Below are 20,709 nucleotides of genomic sequence, written 5' to 3'. Positions count from 1 at the left end.
AAAAAAAAGAAACAGGCCAGAGTTAATGTATACATTCTGTTCTATCTCTGTTTTGTTATCTTTGCTCCAAACTCATGTATATTATTCAAACCTATTACAATTGACGCTTGAAAAAAATGGGGGTTAGGGGCACCAACTCCCTGCACAGCCAAAAATCAACATATAACTTTTGAGTCCCCCAAAACTTAACTACTAATAGCCCACTGTTGACTAGAAGCCTCACCAGTAACATAAACAATTAACACATATTTTGTATGCTATGTGGATTATATTCTGTATTTTTACAACTAAGTAAGCTAGAGAAAAGAAAATAGTAAATTATTTTAAGAAAATCATAAGAGAAAATACATTTACAGTACTATACTATATTTATCCAAAAATTCTCATATAAGTGGACCTTTGCAGTTCAAACCTAGGTTGTTCAAGGGTCAACTGTATTTTTTATTTACCTGTAAGTCTGTAAGGCAGGTGCTTTTATATTTTGAAAAGAAACCACAGGTTAAAACAGCTATACAGGGGCGCCTGGGTTGCTCAGTCAGTTGGGTGTCTGCCTTCGGCTCAGGTCGTGGTCTCGGGGTCCTGGGATCGAGCCCCACATCGGGCTCCCTGCTTGGCGGAGAGCCTGCTTCTCCCTCTCCCTCTGCCTGCTTCTCTGCCTACTTGTGCTCTCTCTCTCTGTCAGATAAATAAAATCTTAAAAAAAAAAAAAAAAACAGCTACACAATTGCTTGTTAGCTGCTGCTAATTTGTCAGAAGATCTCAGAGAGACCCTTGAAAATGATATTCATTAAGGGAATTCTGGGTTTTTTAAAGATTTTTAAAAAAATTTATTTGAGAGAGAGAGTGAGTATGCTCCAACGAGACCTGGGGAGGGGCAGGGAGAGGGACAAGCAGACTCCGTGCTGAGCTCACAGCCCGGGGAGGGTCGGGGGAGACTGGTTCTCCGGACCCTGAGATCCTGACCTGAACTGAAATCAAGAGTTCGTCCCTTAACTGACTGAGCCACCTTAGGGGTCTAAGGGAATTCTTTAATTCAATTCTGTAATACTTCAGATTTCTCCTGTAAATTGCAAAATTAACAGTTTCAGTATTATTTCTTAATATATCTTTACATCCTATATATGAATCTTTTCTTTTTGACTGAAAGAAATGGAAGAAACTTTACCATTTGTTGACTACTTGCTATGTGCCTGCCAGTCACCTTGCTACTGCTTAAAGTTTCCATCATGTCAATCAATAAATATTCTAAAGTCAAACCTAATAATGATATAACAAACCTGATTTTTACTTAAAAATCAGTATTTATTTTTCACTGTTTTTAAACTTCATTCATCCAATATATACTGAGTGCCTACTATGTGCTCGTCACTTACCCCAGTTTCTGGGGGAAGAACAGTGAATGAGGTAGATGTATAGTCCCTGGCTCCACAGAAGACAGAAACAAACCATAAACAAGAAAAACACAACTATGTAGGCATGGCAGGGGCTGCTAATTGTCTCCCAGCGTCTGTTCTGTCCCTCTGTCCTTCAGCAATAGACAACCTCCACCCCCCACGAATTTACCATATGGTCACCCAGCTAAATACTACACTCCCCCACTTCCCTCTAGGTATGGCCACGTGGCAGGATGTGAACAAAAGCCATTTGTGTTGCTTCTGAATCCCGTCTTTAAAGAAGAAGCTGGTTAACCTCCACCCTTTCTTTGCCCTTTCCATGGGCTAGCCCACCAACGGGGTCCCGCTGAGCCAGCTTTAGCAATGCAGATGGAGGCAACACTCGAGTGGGTGATGGACAAGACAGAAGGAATCAAGTCTTGGATGACCTCCTGGGACAGACCCTCACCTGCTTCTGGATTGTTACATAAGAGAGAAATAAAATTCTAGCTTGTTTGAGCCACTCTATTTTTGTATCTCTTTGTTACAGCAGCTTAGGTTGTCCTGTAACTAATACAGCAGATAAATCAAGGACCTTATAGTTATAATTAAGTGCTTTGAAGGAAATGAACAAGAAAAAATAAAAGGTTATCAGTGGGGAGGGGTGGATTACTTTAGAGAAGATGTGCAGGCCACTGTGAGGAGGTGACATTTGAGCTGAGACCAAAGGATGAGAAGAGGCAATCGGCAGCTTTTAAATTTTACTACGGTGCCTTCAGTTCTTTGTCCTTCCCTGTGTTGTGAACCGCACTGTTTCTCACTCTTGCCCACATGCCAGGGTACAGTTCCTATGCACTTACGTAAAGTCCTGGGGTCGGCCCATTACTGGAGTACCTGATCTCTCTGATGTGCCGTTACCACCTTTACGTGAAAAGTCACATACATCAGTTAACCAACCAGTGACAGACCACTGTCTGCCGATGCATGGTTGTCTGCCTTGTCTTATAGTCACACCAGACTGGGAGATACTGGAGGGCAAGCATGGTCCCATCGTCTCTGTATCCCTAGCACAGTACTTAGCACTTAATAAAAGTTCAGTAAATTTTATTGACTGACTTGAGTTTACAAAGTAGGACTCACCAAATGTTTGAGAAATTCCCTTTTCTGTGGCAACAGGAAGATCAGATCTCAAAATGGCTCTGCCTTTTAAGACAGCTTTTCCAAAGGCCTGGTTAATGGTCCAATGATTAAAATCAGGATTTAGATCATCTGTGCTGCCCTCGGTTGGGCTGGATAACCAGCGGTAACTGAGCGGTGGCCGTACCGCAGCATGGTGGTTACATCATGGCTCTTGATCTGGTTTGCTTTGGGCATCTTTGCCCACAAGCCACAGGGCCCTGGACTGTGCCTGCAGGACTGAACATGTCCTGCCCACTCACTCCTCTGTCCTGGTCTCTACTATCAATGACTCAAGGATGGGGGGAGAGGAGACTTAGCCATGAAATGACTATACCGGGGGCCTTGAGCTTTGTCACGGACATGTTCACCTAGTCCTGCTTCCCTCCTTTCATTTAATTCCATGTGGCTCACCGTTAAACAAAATTACACTGACTAATAATAAGAATGACAACAGTGCATTTATTTCACTTCCCTATGTGCTAGCACTGTGCTGACAGCCGTCAACGCATTAACTCACTTAAACCCTGTAACAATCCTGAGGCAGGTGCCATTATTGCCCCCATTTTATAGATGAAGAAACTGAGTATTAGAGAAAGTGACTTGAAAAGGCATCACACTATTCTAAGGTGAGCAGTCATCTTGGTTTGGTCAGGATCAAGGTGTTTTCCAGGACATAGGACTTTCAGTGTTAAAAGTGGGAGTATCTTGGACAAACAGAGACAAGTAGATCATCCTGTAAGTAGCTGAAGAATCTGACCCTGGGTAGTTGCATCCTAAAGCAATTGCTTTTTTTTTTTTTTTTTTAAGATTTTATTTATTTGAGAGGGGGAGAGAGAGACAGAGAAAGAGAGCAAGCACACGCAAGCACAAACAGGGGGGAGGGGCAGAGGGAGAAGCAGACTATCCACTGAGGAGGGAGCCCCATGTGGGACTTAGTCCCAGGACCCTGGGATCATTACCTGAGCCGAAGGCAGACGCTTAACCGACTGAGCCACCCAGGCACCCTAAAGCAATTGCTTTTAATTACGATGTCACACTGCTTGATTTTTTTTATGTGTTCATTATTGTTACAGACTGAATGTAACCCCCCCAAATTCACATGTTGAAACCCTCCCCCCCCCAAGGTGATGGTATTAGGAGGTGGAACTTTGGGGTGGTCATTAGACTTAGACGAGGTCTTGAGGGCAGAGCTCCCATGAATGAGATTAGTGCCCATCAGTTGTGAGAGTGCTTGCTGTCTTCTCTCCACCACGGGAGGACACAGAAAGAAGTCTGCAACCCAGGAGAGGACCCTCAGCACAGCTGGACCATGCTGGCACCCTGCCTTAGACTTCCAGCCTCCACAACTGTGAAAAATAAATTTTTGTTGTTTATAAGCTTCCCGTTGTAGGGTATTTTGTTATAGCAGCCTGAGTTGATGAAGACAATTACTAAAAAGAATGGAAATTCTCTCTAGGGTATTTGGCAAATGGTAAGTGAAGTGATAGCCAAAAAGTCTTTTACATTAAGTAATAACATTATGCACTGCAATCTCTCCATTATAGGGTTTTTCAAAACACTAACAACATAAGTACTTTAAGAGAGATGCTTGCTTTTTTTTTTTGAGAGAGAGAGAAGGGTGGGGGCAGGGCAGAGGAAGAGGGAGAGAGAGAATCCCAAGCAGACTCCACAGCCAGTGTGTAGCCCAACGTGGGGCTCGATCTCACGACCCTGAGATCATGACCTGAGCCAAAATCAAGAGTCAGATGCTTAACCGACTGAGCCACCCAGGTGCCCCTAAGAAAGACTTTTTTTGATTTGGCGCCTGAATAAAGCCAGTATCAATACACAGCAAGCATTTCTTAGGCTATATATTATGAACATGAGTATCAAGATTCACTATTAAACCTCATTAGAAATGAAATACAAATTTTTTAAACACTTTCCCCAGCAATGAGTTGTTTTTACCTCTAGAGTTCCAGAAGAGCTGACAAGAACTGTGTTGGGAAGCCTGAAGGAGCAAGGGCTGTTCCTTGCAGAACCCGTCCCATGGGGCAAGAAGCTGAGAAAGCAGAATTCAGAAATGCAGTCTCATAAGATCGGCCATGCAGATCTTGTTTTGTATTAAGAGTAAACTTAAACAGGAGATTTTTAGAGTTATTTATCTTTCCCTTTATCACATAATAGTCTTAGGCCATCCCTGTAAACATCAAAAGCCTAGGCACCTCTTGGCTGGTTCGGGGGAAAGAATCCACCTTGATTTATCATGTGGTCACTGGGAGCCCATCTGGGAAAGACACTGCATCGACCAGCACTACTCATACCAAGGCCAGAGGTAGTCTGCTGCCCTCCAGGAGTTTACGGTACATTGGCTACAGCTAGGATGAAAGGTAATGAACAGAAGATACAGGAAGGGGGCGCCTGGGTGGCTCAGTCAGTTAAGTGTCTGCCTTCGGCTCAGGTCATGATTCTGGGGTCCTGGAATGGAGCCCCACATCAGGCTCCTTGCTCTCTGGGGCATCTGCTTCTTCCTCTCCCTCTGCCTCTCCCACCACCACCCCCCACCCCGCCCCTGCTCATGCTCTCTCTCTCAAATAAATTAAATCTTAAAAAAAAAAAAGAGTTGTGCAATAACATGAGCTCTTCTTCTTCTCTCAGTCAACTATCGTCAGCAGGCTCTGTATTTTGAGTTATTTCCCTAAAAGCTGTGATGGACTCATTTAGACCCTTTCCCAGTCTCATTCCCCAACCAATATTTTGGTCCCGTATTTGCAAAATGGCAGAGCAGGAGCAGGGAGCCACCTGTATGGAATCCATCAAAGTCACGGGCCTCTGCAGGGGTCTTCAGTGGGCTTCTCACCAAACAGGCTAAGAAGAACCAAGAGTTGCTGGTAGATCCATCGGTCTGAACTACGCACAAGGGGTGCAGGCTTTGCTTTGTAAGGTGCCAAGTTGGCTCCTTAATTTTTACAAAATTAAAACCCAAATGCATCTGCGAGCACCATGGAGGTGTGTGAATCATAAGCATTCATAAAATGTCATGCCTAAATTAAGTCTTACCATCAAATAGTATTTATTAAATGCCCACGTACTGCCTAGGCATGGCAGTGTTCGAGGCACATTAGCAAAAAATGCTGTATCTTCAGCCATGAAAATACTTTATAACAAAATGCCACACTGCTGCTGGAGGCCAGAAAGATTATTTTTTTACTGTGACTATTCTCACCATAAATTTCAAATAAACAGTGGAATGGGGTAACTTCTCCCATATGGTGGAATCTTCACTGGAGTGCTTCATATTCAATTATCCTTATCAGTAAATAAAAGGCTTATATGCAAGCCAATTATGCTTCTTGTGGATATGACAAGACATTCTCAGAAGAATTACTCATGTATGGATTCACGTCATTTTGCACTATGCTTATTAAAATCATGAGACCACAAAAAACGCAGTGAGAAGGAATGTCTATACATTTAAATTGTCAAAGAACCATTTTGTTTTAGATGCGAGTAGCCTATTCATTATTTATTGCTATTGCCTTTTATGATCACATCTGAAAATACATAGACTAAAAATTTCATAAAAGCTGAACAGATAGAACATCTGAAGACAAGAGCACCGAAATTACTTTTTACATCTGGAGGCCCAGGACACACATAATTACTGGGAAAAGAAAATTTTTAGTCAGTCAACTGATGCTTCATCTACAGGACATTAAAAAAAAAATCTGCTTTTATATGATGTAATTGGGTTTTTAAAAAACTAAACTGTATTAATCAACCTGTTGTTTCCACATTTTTAGAACGATTCTGAGATAGTTTTCAATTTGAAGGAGTTATGCTATCCCTCAGGGATTTTTTTTTTTTACTCCTTAAGTTACTTTCATTTACAAATGTGCTCACTATAAATCCATTCCATTGTTCAACTTTTTTTTTTTTTTAAAGATTTTATTTATTCATTTGAGACAGAGAGAATGACAGAGACAGAGAGCACATGAGAGGGGGGAGGGTCAGAGGGAGAAGCAGGCTCCCCGCCGAGCAGGGAGCCCGATGCGGGACTCGATCCAGGGACTCCAGGATCATGACCTGAGCCGAAGGCAGTCGCTTAACCAACTGAGCCACCCAGGCGCCCTCCATTGTTCAACTTATCAATTACCTTTAACTGCCTTCCACATGCTCAGCATTCTATCTGGAAATTTAGGTGCCGAAGAAGCAAAAGAAGGTCAAAATAACAGCTTTCCAAATTAAGTTCCAAATTAAGTTCCATGACAGTCTAATTCCTTCCTCTCCTTCCACAAGATTTAAGAAAAAAAAAAAAAGAAGGTGCAATAAGAGGAAATCTTCGCTTCTAGCTGGTTCCTTTGCTAACATGATGCTAAATCAGGCAACTATGACTAGGCATCTTTTAGGTTCTTGCCTTTCTGTTCAAGGAATCTCCTAGGCTGTGAAAAACACTCATCCCCTAGGCTGTGAAAAACACTCATCCCCTAAGATGAATGAGACTGAGACACAGCTCTTGTCCTTCATTATCTAATATCTCAGGTTCTCAAAAATGTAGGCAACTCACTAATAAAATCCTTATTGGTCAATAAGGGACTCTTTTTGCCATTTTAGATACGGTGAAATTTAGAGCTTAGAAAAAAAATTAAAATATGTGTTATTCATGAAACCCTGTGGTCATGTCTGTGGGGTCCCTGTGATTGAACTCCAGGTAAATGGTCCAGCTTTAGGTGTTGGAGCTCTTTGGTATACCAGTCATCGTGCTCCTTTGGATGAGGTTCAAGTCATGCCCCATTCACACTGCATTCTGTCTCTAGTGAATACTGACTGTTACAGAAAAATTCCAGAGCAATGAATTTCAGATGGCTTGCTATAAATTAATATAATAGTAAATTTGTTCGTTAAGGGATCCTTACCTTAACGTAATTCATAAATTAGGCCTTAACTGCATTATCCTTTCCTGAAGTATTTGAAGTGGCTCCTCAGGTAAGAAGAGCCCCAAAGACAGTTAAGCTCAAATCTGTGAGATATATTTCAAAGGGTGTCGATCTCATTAGCTATAAAACTATTGCCATGCCTCGTTAGTTATATTAGAAAAAACATCACCATTTACTTCTTGTTACAATAAAAACAATGCCATATTAAACCCAATTAAGAAAAAACTAAAGATAGTATTAAGTCATGTAATTTACTTCTGTGGTTCCAAGAATAAATGAGGAAGTATTCTATATCTATAATGTATATTCTGATGCCAAAAGCTAATTTCTGAAAAATAAAGCAGCACAGAAAAGAGAACACACTTTATTTTTTTTTTTTTAAGATTTTATTTATTTATTTGAGAGAGAGAGTGAGAGAGAGAGCGCACACAAGAAGGGGGAGGGGAGAGGGAGAAGCAGACTCCCTGCCGAGCAGGTTGCCCGATGCGGGACTCGATCCCGGGACTCCAGGATCATGACCTGAGCCGAAGGCAGTTGCTTAACCGAGCCACCCAGGCGCCCAAGAGAACACACTTTAAACCAATAACCAATATTCATTTACAGGGGATAAATATTCTCATTTTGGATTAAACCTTTAAATATCTCACAAAAGCTAAATTTTCCATAATCGAGTATCAAAAATAGTTGTTCTATCAGGTGAAGAGTCTCCTGAAGATACTGCTGTGTCCTCAACCAAGCTACCAACTCATCCCTCTATGCCTAAGATTCAGTAGGGGCAGGGGCATGACAAGTAAGTGGGAGCATTGTCACTTCTCAGGTATGCAGGTTATGATATATCTTGTCTTTTCATTTACTGTCTTTCTTCTCCTTTCTACCCTGCTTTTTGACAATCTCATTAATTATCATACACTAGAGAAGATGAAAGAAAAGGACAAGACAGGAAAAGAGGACTATTCAGCTCATCCTCTGGTACTTCATTTTTGCATATTCAGGAAGGGATATCATAATAAGATGATAGAATATAGTGACTGAAATAAGGATTTTAGATTATCTGAAGGGTTTTTTTTTTTTTAAAGATTTTATTTATTTATTTGAGAGACAGAGAGAGCACAAGCAGGGGGAGGAGTAGAGGGAGAGGGGGGAGGGGTAGAGGGAGAGGGGGAAGCGGACTCCTGGCTGAGCAGGGAACCCGATGTGGGGCTGGATCCCAGGACCCCAGGATCATAACCTCAGTGGAAGAAAGATGCTTAACCAACTGAGCAACCCAGGCGTGCCAGATTACCTGAAGGTTTTATCCACCTACACCTTTCTTTTGTGTTAATAATGGAGAGTTACTGTTATTTTCTCTATTATTGAAAGATTGGGATAAACCTGCATACATGTTTGCTAACTAGAATGTGAGGTTTACAAATCTTGGGCTAGTATCCACAGTATGGTAAAAGAATATCTATAGTGATCTGCTAGTACCATTAAATGAAAGGAAAACTTTAAATGCCTTAACTAGCAGAATTAAAACATAATGCAACTGCTGAGTTAATGATAGCATAATTCCTTCTATGACCCCCCCAAAATGTGAATTGCTTACTAAATTGACTTTTAAAATGGCTGAATTTCTCCCCAAAGTATTCTGCGTCCCGCCAGGTAGAATGTGGAATCAACTCTGACTACAAAAGTGGCATATAATCTGTACGGCGCCATACAGATTATTGTAACGTGGCTCCGAGGGGCTGGTTTCTTTCCACCTCTGCAGTTCCAGCTGGGGCACCTGCTGTGTTAGCTGTGTCAACATGGGCAAAATTGAGAGCGGAAGTAATTAGGCAAATAATTCAGGCCAACAATATGACTGAGAAATAAACTATTTGGCAGTCTCTCTCTACACTGATAAATTCAGTTCATAATAGTCCAATTCTTTACTTTTTTTCCCCAAAAGCCTCAAATAAAAACATGTGAAGTCAATGAAATTCAAGTAATTTTCACTCAGAATCTAATATTTACATATGTATTCTTTTTTAAAAAAAATATTTACTTATTTGTTTTTTGTTTTTTTTTAAGATTTTATTTATTTATTTGACAGAGAGAGAGCACACAAGCAGGGGGAGTGGCAGGCAGAGGGAGAGGGAGAAGCAGACTCCCCACTAAACAGGGAACCCAATGCAGGGCTCGATCCCAGGACCCTGGGATCATGACCTGAGCTGAAGGCAGACGGTTAACTGACTGAGCCACCCAGGGGCCCCTGTTTGTTTATTTTGAGAGAGAGAGCACGAGTTGGAGGGGAAGAGGAAGTGAGAATCCCAAGCAGACTCTCTGCACTGCATGGAGTTGGACCCAGGACCCTATCTCATGACCCTGAGATCATGACCTGGGTGGAAACTAAGAGTCCAACACTTACCTGACTGCACCACCCAAGTGTCCCTACATATGTGTTCTTAATGTTCCCTTCTGAACAAACCATGAACTATGTGGATAAATCTGGTCACAGTATTTTACTACCACCAAAGTTGAGCTTTGAGGAGGGGTATGGTAAAATCAGCCAAAAGCCAACTCACAAAATACCCACAAATATTCCCAAAGGGAGATGGCATGAGTGGAAGTCACTCCTCTAAAAAATCTTCCTGATAATTAAAATATCATCTTTTTCTCGTTAATTAAAGAAGCAAAGATGGCCAAGTAACCAATTCAATATTGCTTTACTGAATTAACATTTCAGGGGGAAATTGTTGCAATAATAAACAGACATAGGCTATAATCTTTTGACGTTGGTCTTAGCAACACTTTTCTAGATATGTCTCCTCAGGCAATGGAAACAAAAGCGAAAATAAACTATAGGGACTATACTGAAATAAAAAGCTTTTGCACAGCAAAGGAAACCATCAACAAAACAAAAAGGCAACCTACTGAATGGGAGAAGATATTTGCAAGGGATATAGCCAATAAGGGGTTAATATCCAAAACACATAAAGAACTTACACAACTCAACACCCAAAATCCAAATAATTCAATTAAAAAATGGGCAGAGGACCTGAATAGAGTTTTTTCCAAAAAAGACATACAGATGGTCAACAGACACATGAAAAGATGTTGAACATCACTAATCATCAGGAAAATGCAAATTAAAACCACCATGAGATATCACATTACATCTGTCAGAAATGGCTAAAACCAAAAACACAAGAAATAACAAATGTTGGCGGGATGTGGAGAAACAGGGAACCCGGTGCACTGCTGTGGGAATATATATTGGTACAGCCACTGTGGAAAACAGTATGGAGAGTCCTCAGAAAATTAAAAATAGAAATACCATATAATTAATATTTCCACTAGTAGGTATTTACCCCCCCCAAATGAAAACACAAATTTGGAAAGATATATGCACCCCTATATTTATTTACAAAATTACAGAATTTTTTACAAAAATACAACATTATTTACAATAGCCAAGATATGGAAGCAACCTAAGTGTCCATCGATAGATGTATGGATAAAGAAGATGTGGAATATTATTCAGTCAAAAAAAAAAAAGAATGACATCTTGCCATTTGTGACAATGTGGAGGAACCTAGAGGGTATTATGCTACATGAAATAAGACAAAGAGAGAAACACAAATATTGTATGATTTCACTTACATGTGGAATCTAACAAACACAAAACAAAGGAATAAACAAAAAATGCAGAGAACAAACTAATGGTTGCCAGAGGGGAGTGGGATGGGTAAATGAGTGAAGGGGAGTGGGAGGTTATTCCAGTTATGGAATGAATAAGTCACAGGGATGAAAGGTATAACATGGGGAATACAGTCAATTGTATCATATGGTGACAGATGGTAGCTACATTTGTGGTGAGCTGCCAAATCACTATGCTGTACGCCTGAAACTAATGTAACAGTGTGTGTCAACTAGACTCTGATAAAAATAATAATAATAAACAGAAACCTCCTTCAACAGTATGGCAAAGATAACTGCCCAGGTGGAACCATGGGACCAGTTCTTGCCAATAGGATGTAAGCACAAGTAATGTGTGTCACGCCTGGGCTGACACACAGGTGGTTAAAAAGGGACTCTCTCAGCTCCTCTTTTCTGGCTACTGGCTGAATGTCTCTGTCCCACATAACATTGAAAACCTTATATTAAAGACGGTAGAACCAAAATATGGAAGAGGCCTGGGTCCTTGAATCACCATTTGAGGACCATCTACATGCTGCTTAGGAACACACATTTTAGACTTTATGTGAGTGAGAAATAAACCTCTATTGTGTTCAAGCCATTAAACATCTTTGGTTTTTTGTTTTTTTTTTAAATAGCAACAAGCATTACTGTAACTTAGAGAAAGCCTATCACAGCATTTTGAACATGGTGCATCTTGATAATGATGATATCTAACACTCCTGAATCGTTAACTATGTGCCACACACATTCTAAATCGTCTACAGGTATCAATTTGATCCTTATAACAGCTTCACAAGGTAGGTACTATTCATTATTCCTATTTTATTTTTTAAAAGATTTTATGTATTTGACAGAGAGACACAGCGAGAGAAGGAACACAAGCAGGGGGAGTGGGAGAGGGAGAAGCAGGCTTCCCACCGAGCAGTGAGCCCTATGCAGGGCTTGATCCCAGGACCCCGGGGATCATGACTTGAGCTGAAGGCAGATGCTTAACGACTGAGCCACCCAGGTGCCCCCATTATTCTTATTTTAGAGATGAGAAAATTGAGGCACAGTGAGGTTAAGAACACACAGTAAGAGAAAATGAACTGAAATGCCAGATGATGCATCTCCAGAACAAAAGTAAGACATCTGGTACTCTATATTTTATATGACAAATACCAAAGTCCTCTGTTTCAATGTAAATTTTAATACACTCTCTAAATAGGCAATACAAATTGTGGACTGGTAGCCTGGTTTATTAAAAAGACTATTCAGGGGCGCCTGGGTGGCTCAGTTGGTTAAGTGTCCGACTCTTGGTATCAGCTCAGGTCATGATCTAAGGTCATAAGATAGAGCCCAATATCAGACTCCATGCTTAGCCTGGAGTCTGCTTGAGATTCTCTCTCCCTCTCTGCCCCTCCCCCTACTCACTCACCCTCTCTCTCTCTTTCTCTCGCTCTCTAAATAAATAAATCAATAAAATCTCTAAAAATTAAAAAAAATAAAAGACCATTCATTCATTCATGGAACAGTAAATTATCTCTAATAACTGAAATAAAGGAGAAAAGCCATTTGAAGGCTGAACTGTTACTCTTACAATCAGGAATAAAAAGTTTTAAATTAAGGGTAGCAGAGATCAATTAATATACATAATATCCAACAATAAAAATTAAATAAAATATGATTCAATAAGATGCCATATTATAATTGAGTTTAGCCCTTTTCTATCACTTTCCTTTTTATTCTGCAGTCAAAAGCCTATGGTATCTTGGAGAATAAATACTTTGTGCCAACACTTCTGGGAAAAACATCAGTTGGCCAGCCATTGTTCTTCTTTCTCCTGGTTTCTGACAAGGTCCATAAGTAGGAACTTCCTTTGTCTTGGAAGTGTTTGGGGGGGGAACTATTTAGCCCTGCTCTTTGCTTCATTTGCCCCTGCCCAAAAGAAGAGGCTGATCTTTCCTCTGCTGGATGAAGCTAAGGAGCTTCAATCTGCCTCCCAGACCCTCTCTGACTCTCCTTTGGAGCTGCACACCCCTCCTTTCTGTCATCAGTAGGAGTCTCTGCTAGGGACCCGATGGGAAATTCATTTCAGAAGGAGTAAGAAGTCCATTTTACCACTGCAGCTCCAAGCTGTGCCCACCAACCCAGGTTTACCAGAGAGAAAGCAATCGTGTAACGCTTAAATCTGACTAGGTTGGCTCAGAACTCAGAGGAGAAAGTGTGAGATTAATCGACACCAACTCTCTCACTGTTATCCTCAATTATTTATTGAGTTATTCTCCCAAACTAAAAATAATTCACCTGCCATCACTGACAGGCAGCAGTATGCGTGTGTTCATCATGGGGCCACAAATCCCTCACCTAAGAAGACTAAATGCATCAGCATGAGCAAACGTGGTCTCTGGGTGCAGGAACCTCAGTATGGGGATTCTGCCCACATTGCAGAAGAGCTTGCAGGACCTCCACCTTGTGTGCTCCTATGTCTGATACCACGTTATTGGAAGAGAGCAAATGTTACCCATCACTGCCATGGGCATGATGGACCATCCATCGTCTCTTAGTTTAGAGGCATACCCTAAAATCCTGGGGAGTCTGCTTTTTCTGTTTGTCTTTCATCACCGCCCACAGACTTTTCACCTCTCAACACTTCCTTTTCTCCCAGTAATAGTTACTGGTCAGTTGGAAGTGGAGAACATTAAACTTGTTGAAGCTGCAGGAATGAGACCACATCCCATCTTAGCAATATCTCCTCTTAAACTTAAGCCAACCCAGTAACTCTGTTGTCTAAATGCCCTTCTATTATGACTGGTACCTCCTGCTGGCTCTTTCTTTGCTTTGGTCATTAACTTGGGGAGCACTTCTTCCAAATAATCTCTTTGTAGAGTAAAATGGACGTCAACAATGGCTTCTTTGGCTCAGCTAAGGATGTTTTAATGCCGGACTCTGAATCCCGTCCCTTTTGTCCCTTTTCAGGACCACTCTTAGGACCAAAGGGATGTCCTACCTTTCTTGGGGAACGAGTGGGTGTCTAATGAGATTGATGCTACAATTTCAGCAAAACAGAATGATCTGTTTTCCTCCATTTTTTTTTTCTAAGTCTTTAGAACTCAAGGATGAGGAAAAATCAAGGCAAGGAAAACTACATGTCTGTCCTGTGCCAAGTCAAGGGCTGCCTAATGTAGCCTCCACCTGCCTCTGTTTCTCGTTCCATGTTTACCCCTTGCCCTCTGCATCTCAGGGACATAGATGTTCCCTCAGTTCCTTGCATGCACTGGGCTCTGATGTCTCCTGCCTGGAAAATACTTTGCTCCCTCTCTACTTGAGAGCTCCTCCTCATCCCTCCTATCTCTGCTCACTCGATTCACCCAGAAACGCTCCCCTGACTTCTCTGATGAGGTCAGTACTTCTGATGTAGACTCTCCAGGTCCCATGTGGTTCTGTTTTGCAGTACTGGTTACAGTTGTAATTTTACATTTATTTTTGGGATTATTTTATTTCTCTAACTAGACTGCATGCTCCATGTCAGTAGGGCCCAGGTATGCTTTTGTTCATCACGGCAATTTAAGCCGTGTTTTGAATTAATGAATAAGTAGCTTTAATAAATTCCTAGAAAATCCTGTGCTATAGATATTTTAAATTCAGTTTTTTAAGATAAAGGAGCACTGTTTTCTAGACTAAATGATTTGTCCAAGTCACTGTAAGTGATGGAGCCCGAGACCATACTTATTCAGGCATTCATCCTATATTTATTGAGTGCTCACTGTTTGCTTTGCTCTATGCCAGAGAGTGGAATAAAGTAACAAATAAGCCACAGTTCTTTAAGGAGTACCTGGTATTTTTAGTGAGAGAGGTTTGCAAACAAATAAGTCAAATAAAATATTACACAGGTTGTTTGTCTAGCTAGCATACAGCAGGCATACATAGGAGAGGGTGGACTGGTCTACCGGAAGAGCAGTGACTCCTGAAATATAAGCAAGTACTTACCAAACAGACTAGTAGTAAGGGCTTTAGGATGGAGGGAGCCCTGGAAGCAAAGGCATGGAAGACTATGACAGCAAGGCCCCCCAAGACAGAGCAACAATTGGAGGTGCCGGAACACAGGTTATGAGGCTAGAATGAGGGAGCATGATCAGGTCAGAGAGGGCTTCATATGCCATATAAAGACCTTGGGCATTATTATAGAGCTATGGGAAGTCCCTGACGGCCTTAAGCAAGGGATCTAACCAGGTTTCAGAAAAGTCACTCTGGAAGTGGGGAGTGTAGACAGATTAGGGGCGGGCGAGTCTGGAAACTGTAAGATCGGAATAGAGGATCAAGCAGTGGTCCAGGACAGCAGTAATGACGATCAGAACTAGGGCAGTAGCAGTAGAGATGGATACAGGAGATGCTAAGGGAAGAGAAATCAACAGGATCTGATACCCACTGGGTGTGAAAGCAAAGAGTGAGGGATGTGTCTGGGGTGATCTTTGAGTTTGGGGCATGGCTAAGTAGGTGAATGGTAATTTAACTTTCCCACACATGAAGGGCAGAGAGAGGTTTGGGAAGATAGAAACGACTATTCTATTTGGGGGTCCATGGAGTTTAAATAGCCTAGGAAACATGTGAGTGAGCTGCTTCTGGGCTAGAGAAATGAAGGTGGGAAACCTCAGCTCAGCATTGGTATGTAAAGCCACAGATGTGAATGAGGTCATGGTGAAAGCTGCAGGGAGGGAAGCCGAATGCCAAGGAACCAAACCTACATTTCTGGTGTGGACTGATGAGCTAGAGTCAGTAAAGAAGGCAGTGATCCCCAACATTTTTATTCTAAACAATAAAGAATGGAAAATGGTTCCTACCATATTAGGAAAATCACACTCTCCTCCTGATACATTTCCTTTGGGGGCATTTTCATAGTGTTTTGGCACATTCTTACCATGTTACTTAGTGATTCTGAGAATCTGCCTAATCTCTTTTGGAGAACCTAGTCCAGCTCTGTGCTTACACATTTAAAATGCCCATATATTGCCAAGTCCTTTCATTATTGCTCATAACCTCATTGCTTTTCTGCTTTCCCCTACCTCCATGCTGCAATCTCAGAGGAGAACATTAACACAAAGATGTTAAATGATTTAGCAAGGATTACATCGCTAGTCAATAGTAAGGCAAGAATTTAAACCCAGAATCATCCTTTTCTCTTCCTACATGTTAAGTTCTACCAGGACTAGAAAGAAAAATCCATAAATAACCCACTACTTGGCATTTCCTGCACCTTCTGGCCTCAGTCCTTCATTCACCACCCTTATGTCAGGCAGCATGATCCTTGTTCTCAGGGAGCTCCCAGGCTGCTGGGAGGCTGGACTGTTGACAGTCAGAAAACACTGTGATTCATGCTGTGAAAGAGGTCTTTGCAGGTGTCATTGAAGGTGGAGAGAGGGTGCTGAATTCTATCTGAATGTCTGGGGAGGAGAGTCAATGCTTGTACTGAGACCTGACTTTCTTGGCACGTAAATATCACCATAAAAGCAAAGAAATTCAAATAAATTAAAGAGAATCTATGTCCAATATTTATTTTTATTTTTTATTTTTTATTTTTTTTTAAAGATTTTATTTATTTATTTGACAGAGAGAGACACAGCGAGAGAGGGAACACAAGCAGGGGGAGTGGGAGAGGGAGAAGCAGGCTTCCCGCCGTGCAGGGAGCCCGATGCGGGGCTCGATCCCAGGACCCCGGGATCATGACCTGAGCCAAAGGCAGACGCTCAACGACTGAGCCACTCAGGCGCCCCTCTATGTCCAATATTAACAACACTTAACATCATCTTGGATTTAGATCCAACTGTCATGAAACTGAGAGGAAGCTTGGAAGAGGAAAACCTATAACAAGCAAGTGTTACCCCACACTGCCAACCATCCAGGAGGTTGGCAATCAAAGCTGATGGTTATCAAACTGGAGAGAGAATATGGAACAGACTCATTTTAACTGAATGAAGAAGCTATCAAAAGTAGAGAGCCAATGTCTAGTGCAGAACTAAGACAATTCACCAGTTTTTTCTTTTCTCTCTCTCTCTCTTCCTTTCTCTCTCTCAACTATTTAAGGGCAATTCTATTTCCATTTGTTTCTTCTCATTGTTTCTTACAAATAAAGGACTGAAAAGACTGTGAATTACCATGACATAAGCTCATTTTGGCAGCAATGAATCCCACTATATCATAGAGAGCAAGGCAAATACAAAAAGGTGCTGCAAAGCCATTAGTTCCACAAATATTTATTCATTTCAATTGCAACTTGTAACAGCAGTAGATACCATGTTAGAGGTGGAGGTATTTGTCTTCGATATAGAATGAAAGCCTCTACTTCCAGGCACCTGCGTGGGAGGCATCTCTATTAGTATACAATAATATGTACTAATTTCATAATTATGAGCAGACCATACAAAGCACTTTTTACTTCTATCACCTCATTTAGTCTCCCCAACAACTCTGTGGAACTGGTGTCCTATCCCCACAATGCAGATAAGGAAATGGAAGCGTTTGGACCAAGGTCACATGGACAGGATGGGGCTGGGATCTGAATCCAGGAAAGCCCAGGCTCTCCATCACTCAACCATCGCCTTTCTACTTGTTCAGAGGAGACCAGAACAAAGATCAGAGCAGACCTCATGGATGATTTTATTTCTTTTTTATTGACTTCACTGTAGACTTTACCATCTTTATAGGAACAAAAATCTCCAGAATTTCAGTTATCAACTGTTTATGTACCTGTTCCAGTTGTTGTTACTATATATGCTAATGTTTTACTCAGTGGCAATCAGGATATAATTTTGAGTCTCTGCTTTTTCTACTCAATATTATTTTAAAATCTGGCCCCATCTTCTGATATGGTTCATAGCACTTGTCATTTTTAAGACTATAAAACATTCCATTCTGGCCATTATTTGGTTTCCTTTTGAATAACCACAGACAGTTTTCATGTACTCTTTCCCCCCTATTCCTGTTATTATTAATTGGTACTGAGGTGCTTATAAATTGTAAGAATTTCTAAAGTGCCTATCTTTTAAACCTTACTTTTCTTGTACACTGAGTTCCTTGGACACATGATTTGATTAAAACTGCAAAACTGTTGGAGTAGGTTGGATAAGAATTAGATTAAAAAATAACAGATAGCTTTTAAAATACCTCTGGGATGAAAGATAGACATTTCTTGAAAATATGATGAAAGAGTGCATAGACTCCGCACAGGAAGGTGGGTCATGCGGGCACTGTTATTGGAAGACAGCTACCCAGCAAATCTAACCCTCAATTCACAGGAAGGAGAAAATATATTCTCATTTTAATCCCCTGGCTTTGGGCTCTTCTTTTACAATGAAAGTAGCTGGGAATAAGAATGCAAGTTGAAAAGACTAAAAACTCTCTATCAGTTTAGCTAGTGCAATTTTCCCCTGGATTGACCGAACTAGAACCGTCTTAAAAAACCAATAAAACTTCACTGCACACAGTTGCAAAAATGGAAGGAAGTCAAGTCAGCCTTTTATCCCAAGTCTCTTATCTAAATTAATTATTAAGAGCCTAGAAAGAGGCAAAATATAACCAAATGGATGAGGTAGAGGAATATGTGATCATTACCTTCTATAGTGGGTTTTTTTTTTTTTTTTCAGGTCAGGGCCCTAATTTATAGCTGCCCTGTTAACTACAGGAAAAGGCATGTAATTATAAGTTAATAAAAAAATTTAAAAAAAAAAAGAAGAAAAGGCATGCACCTCACCAACATCTTTTTCAAGTAAGTGCTATGTAATACTGCTGACTTGCAGCAGTTATTCTTTGGTGCAATTTTTTTTCTTTCTTGTCTCAGTCATGAGTTTCCCTTTCTTCTTGAGCAGAATGATTGTTTGATCATCACCCACAGAGGGGCGGCAGGGATGGTGGAAGCCAAGTTTACCCCGTGGGCTATGTTGAGTGACAGTTCGGTGACAGCTGCAATGGCTCTGCTTACCATGACCCTTTGTTCTGTACTAAGCACGTGGCACACTGTGCATACATCATCTCATCTACGCCCTACAACTGCATAAGGAAAGCTCTGTTGATCCAACTGTAGAGATGAAGAAAACAAGACAAAAAGGTTAAGACAGTTGTCCAAGGACACAGTCCAGACCTATTCCTTGAATCTTATGCTGTGTTACCTCCTTAAATGCCTGTGTATATGTGATTTTGATCAATCACAAAGGTCTCCAAATTTTCACTCTATGTGCCATAAGATGGAGAAAAATAGAGCCACCAAAATTCTGTGTGAGATGGGGTGCAGAGAAGGAGCCAGGCAAGAAAACTACCCTGGTGGGGCCACAACCCACAGGAGAAACAGCTGGAGTGGGGCCTGGATTACATTCCCAGGAGGCTGGGTGCACTAAGGAATACTTTCACCTGAATTTTTGAAGGGGTGAGGGGTGAGAGGAACAGTAGGTGGGGTAGTCAAAGCTGTGTGATGTGGGATAGGATTCCTCCCCCACAGTCTTCTGATTTTTAGCAGAGACTAAACTTACAAAAGCTCTGGGTGTTGGGATTTCTTTCTGAGAGCAGTGAAGAACAGCCTCTAGACTCAAAATCACACATGTAATGAAAACAATGAAACCAAACCTTCCGCTCTCCCCATAGCAAAGAGGGGGAAGGGACTGAGGCCAATGACATATGAATAACACAGGGGTATCACTGAAGGTCATCGCCAAGGCATCAAGGATATTGTTCCTTCCTTTGGGGAACACACAAAGGAAAAAACAATGAAGGGGCATTTTCCTCACCAGCAAGCAAAATGTACTATATACCTGGAGTAATTAAAACAGTGTGCAGATGCCTGGCCTAAAGGATAGGGCAGTCAAAACACAACAGCAGAGCACACGCAACACACACCGGAGACACTCCCTGAAGCACCAGGCCCTGGACACTGTATGACCCCTTCTGCATGAAGCCATTACTTTCAGGAACAGAAGACATAACTGGCTCTTCTAACACACAAAAGAAGGCAGAGACTTAGACAAAAGGCCAAGATGGAGGAATTTATCCCCAATGAAACAACAAGAGCTGTGTGCTCTCTCTCTCTCTCTCTCAAATAAATAAAATCTTTAAAAAAAAGTAAAGTTTAAAAAAAAGATGAAGAATGCAATAAATGAGATTGGAAACAGGCTTGATGCCATGAACAGCAGGCTGGAGGAAGCAGAGGAACAAATCAGTGGCCTAGAAGACAAAATACTCGACTATACTGAAGTTGAACAAAAGAGAGGAAAAAGAATTATGCCACACCAGGATAGACTTAGGGAACTCAGAGACTCCATCAATCGTAATAACATTCTTATTAGAGGAATCCTAGAAGAAGAGAGAGAAGAGGGGGCAGAATATTTATTTGAGGAAATCATAGCAGAAAACTTCCCTGATCTGGGGAAGGAAACAGACATCCAGATCCAGGAGCTCCCATCAAAATCAACAAAAGCAGGCCAACACCAAGACATATTGTAATTAAATTTGCAAAATATAGTGATAAAGGAAAGATCTTAAAAGCAGCAAGACAAAAGAAGCCCTTAACTTACAAGGGAAGACCCATAGGCTAACTGGAGATTTCTTAACAGAAA

The 20,709-nt window shown here is 41.2% G+C and overlaps 1 protein-coding gene across 1 annotated transcript in view; it reads right to left on the bottom strand.

Moving 5' to 3' along the window:
• The window catches only part of RTN1 (reticulon 1), a 201,713-nt gene that overhangs the window by 97,401 nt on the left and 83,603 nt on the right, over nucleotides 1-20,709 (bottom strand). The window lies entirely within an intron of this gene.

The sequence above is a fragment of the Leptonychotes weddellii genome, chromosome 9 (assembly GCF_054177405.1).
Source record: "Leptonychotes weddellii isolate Sample4059 chromosome 9, ASM5417740v2, whole genome shotgun sequence".
NCBI classification, from domain to species: domain Eukaryota; kingdom Metazoa; phylum Chordata; class Mammalia; order Carnivora; family Phocidae; genus Leptonychotes; species Leptonychotes weddellii.
Note: the sequence above shows the minus strand (reverse complement) of the source record. Positions and strands in the feature narration are given on the sequence as shown.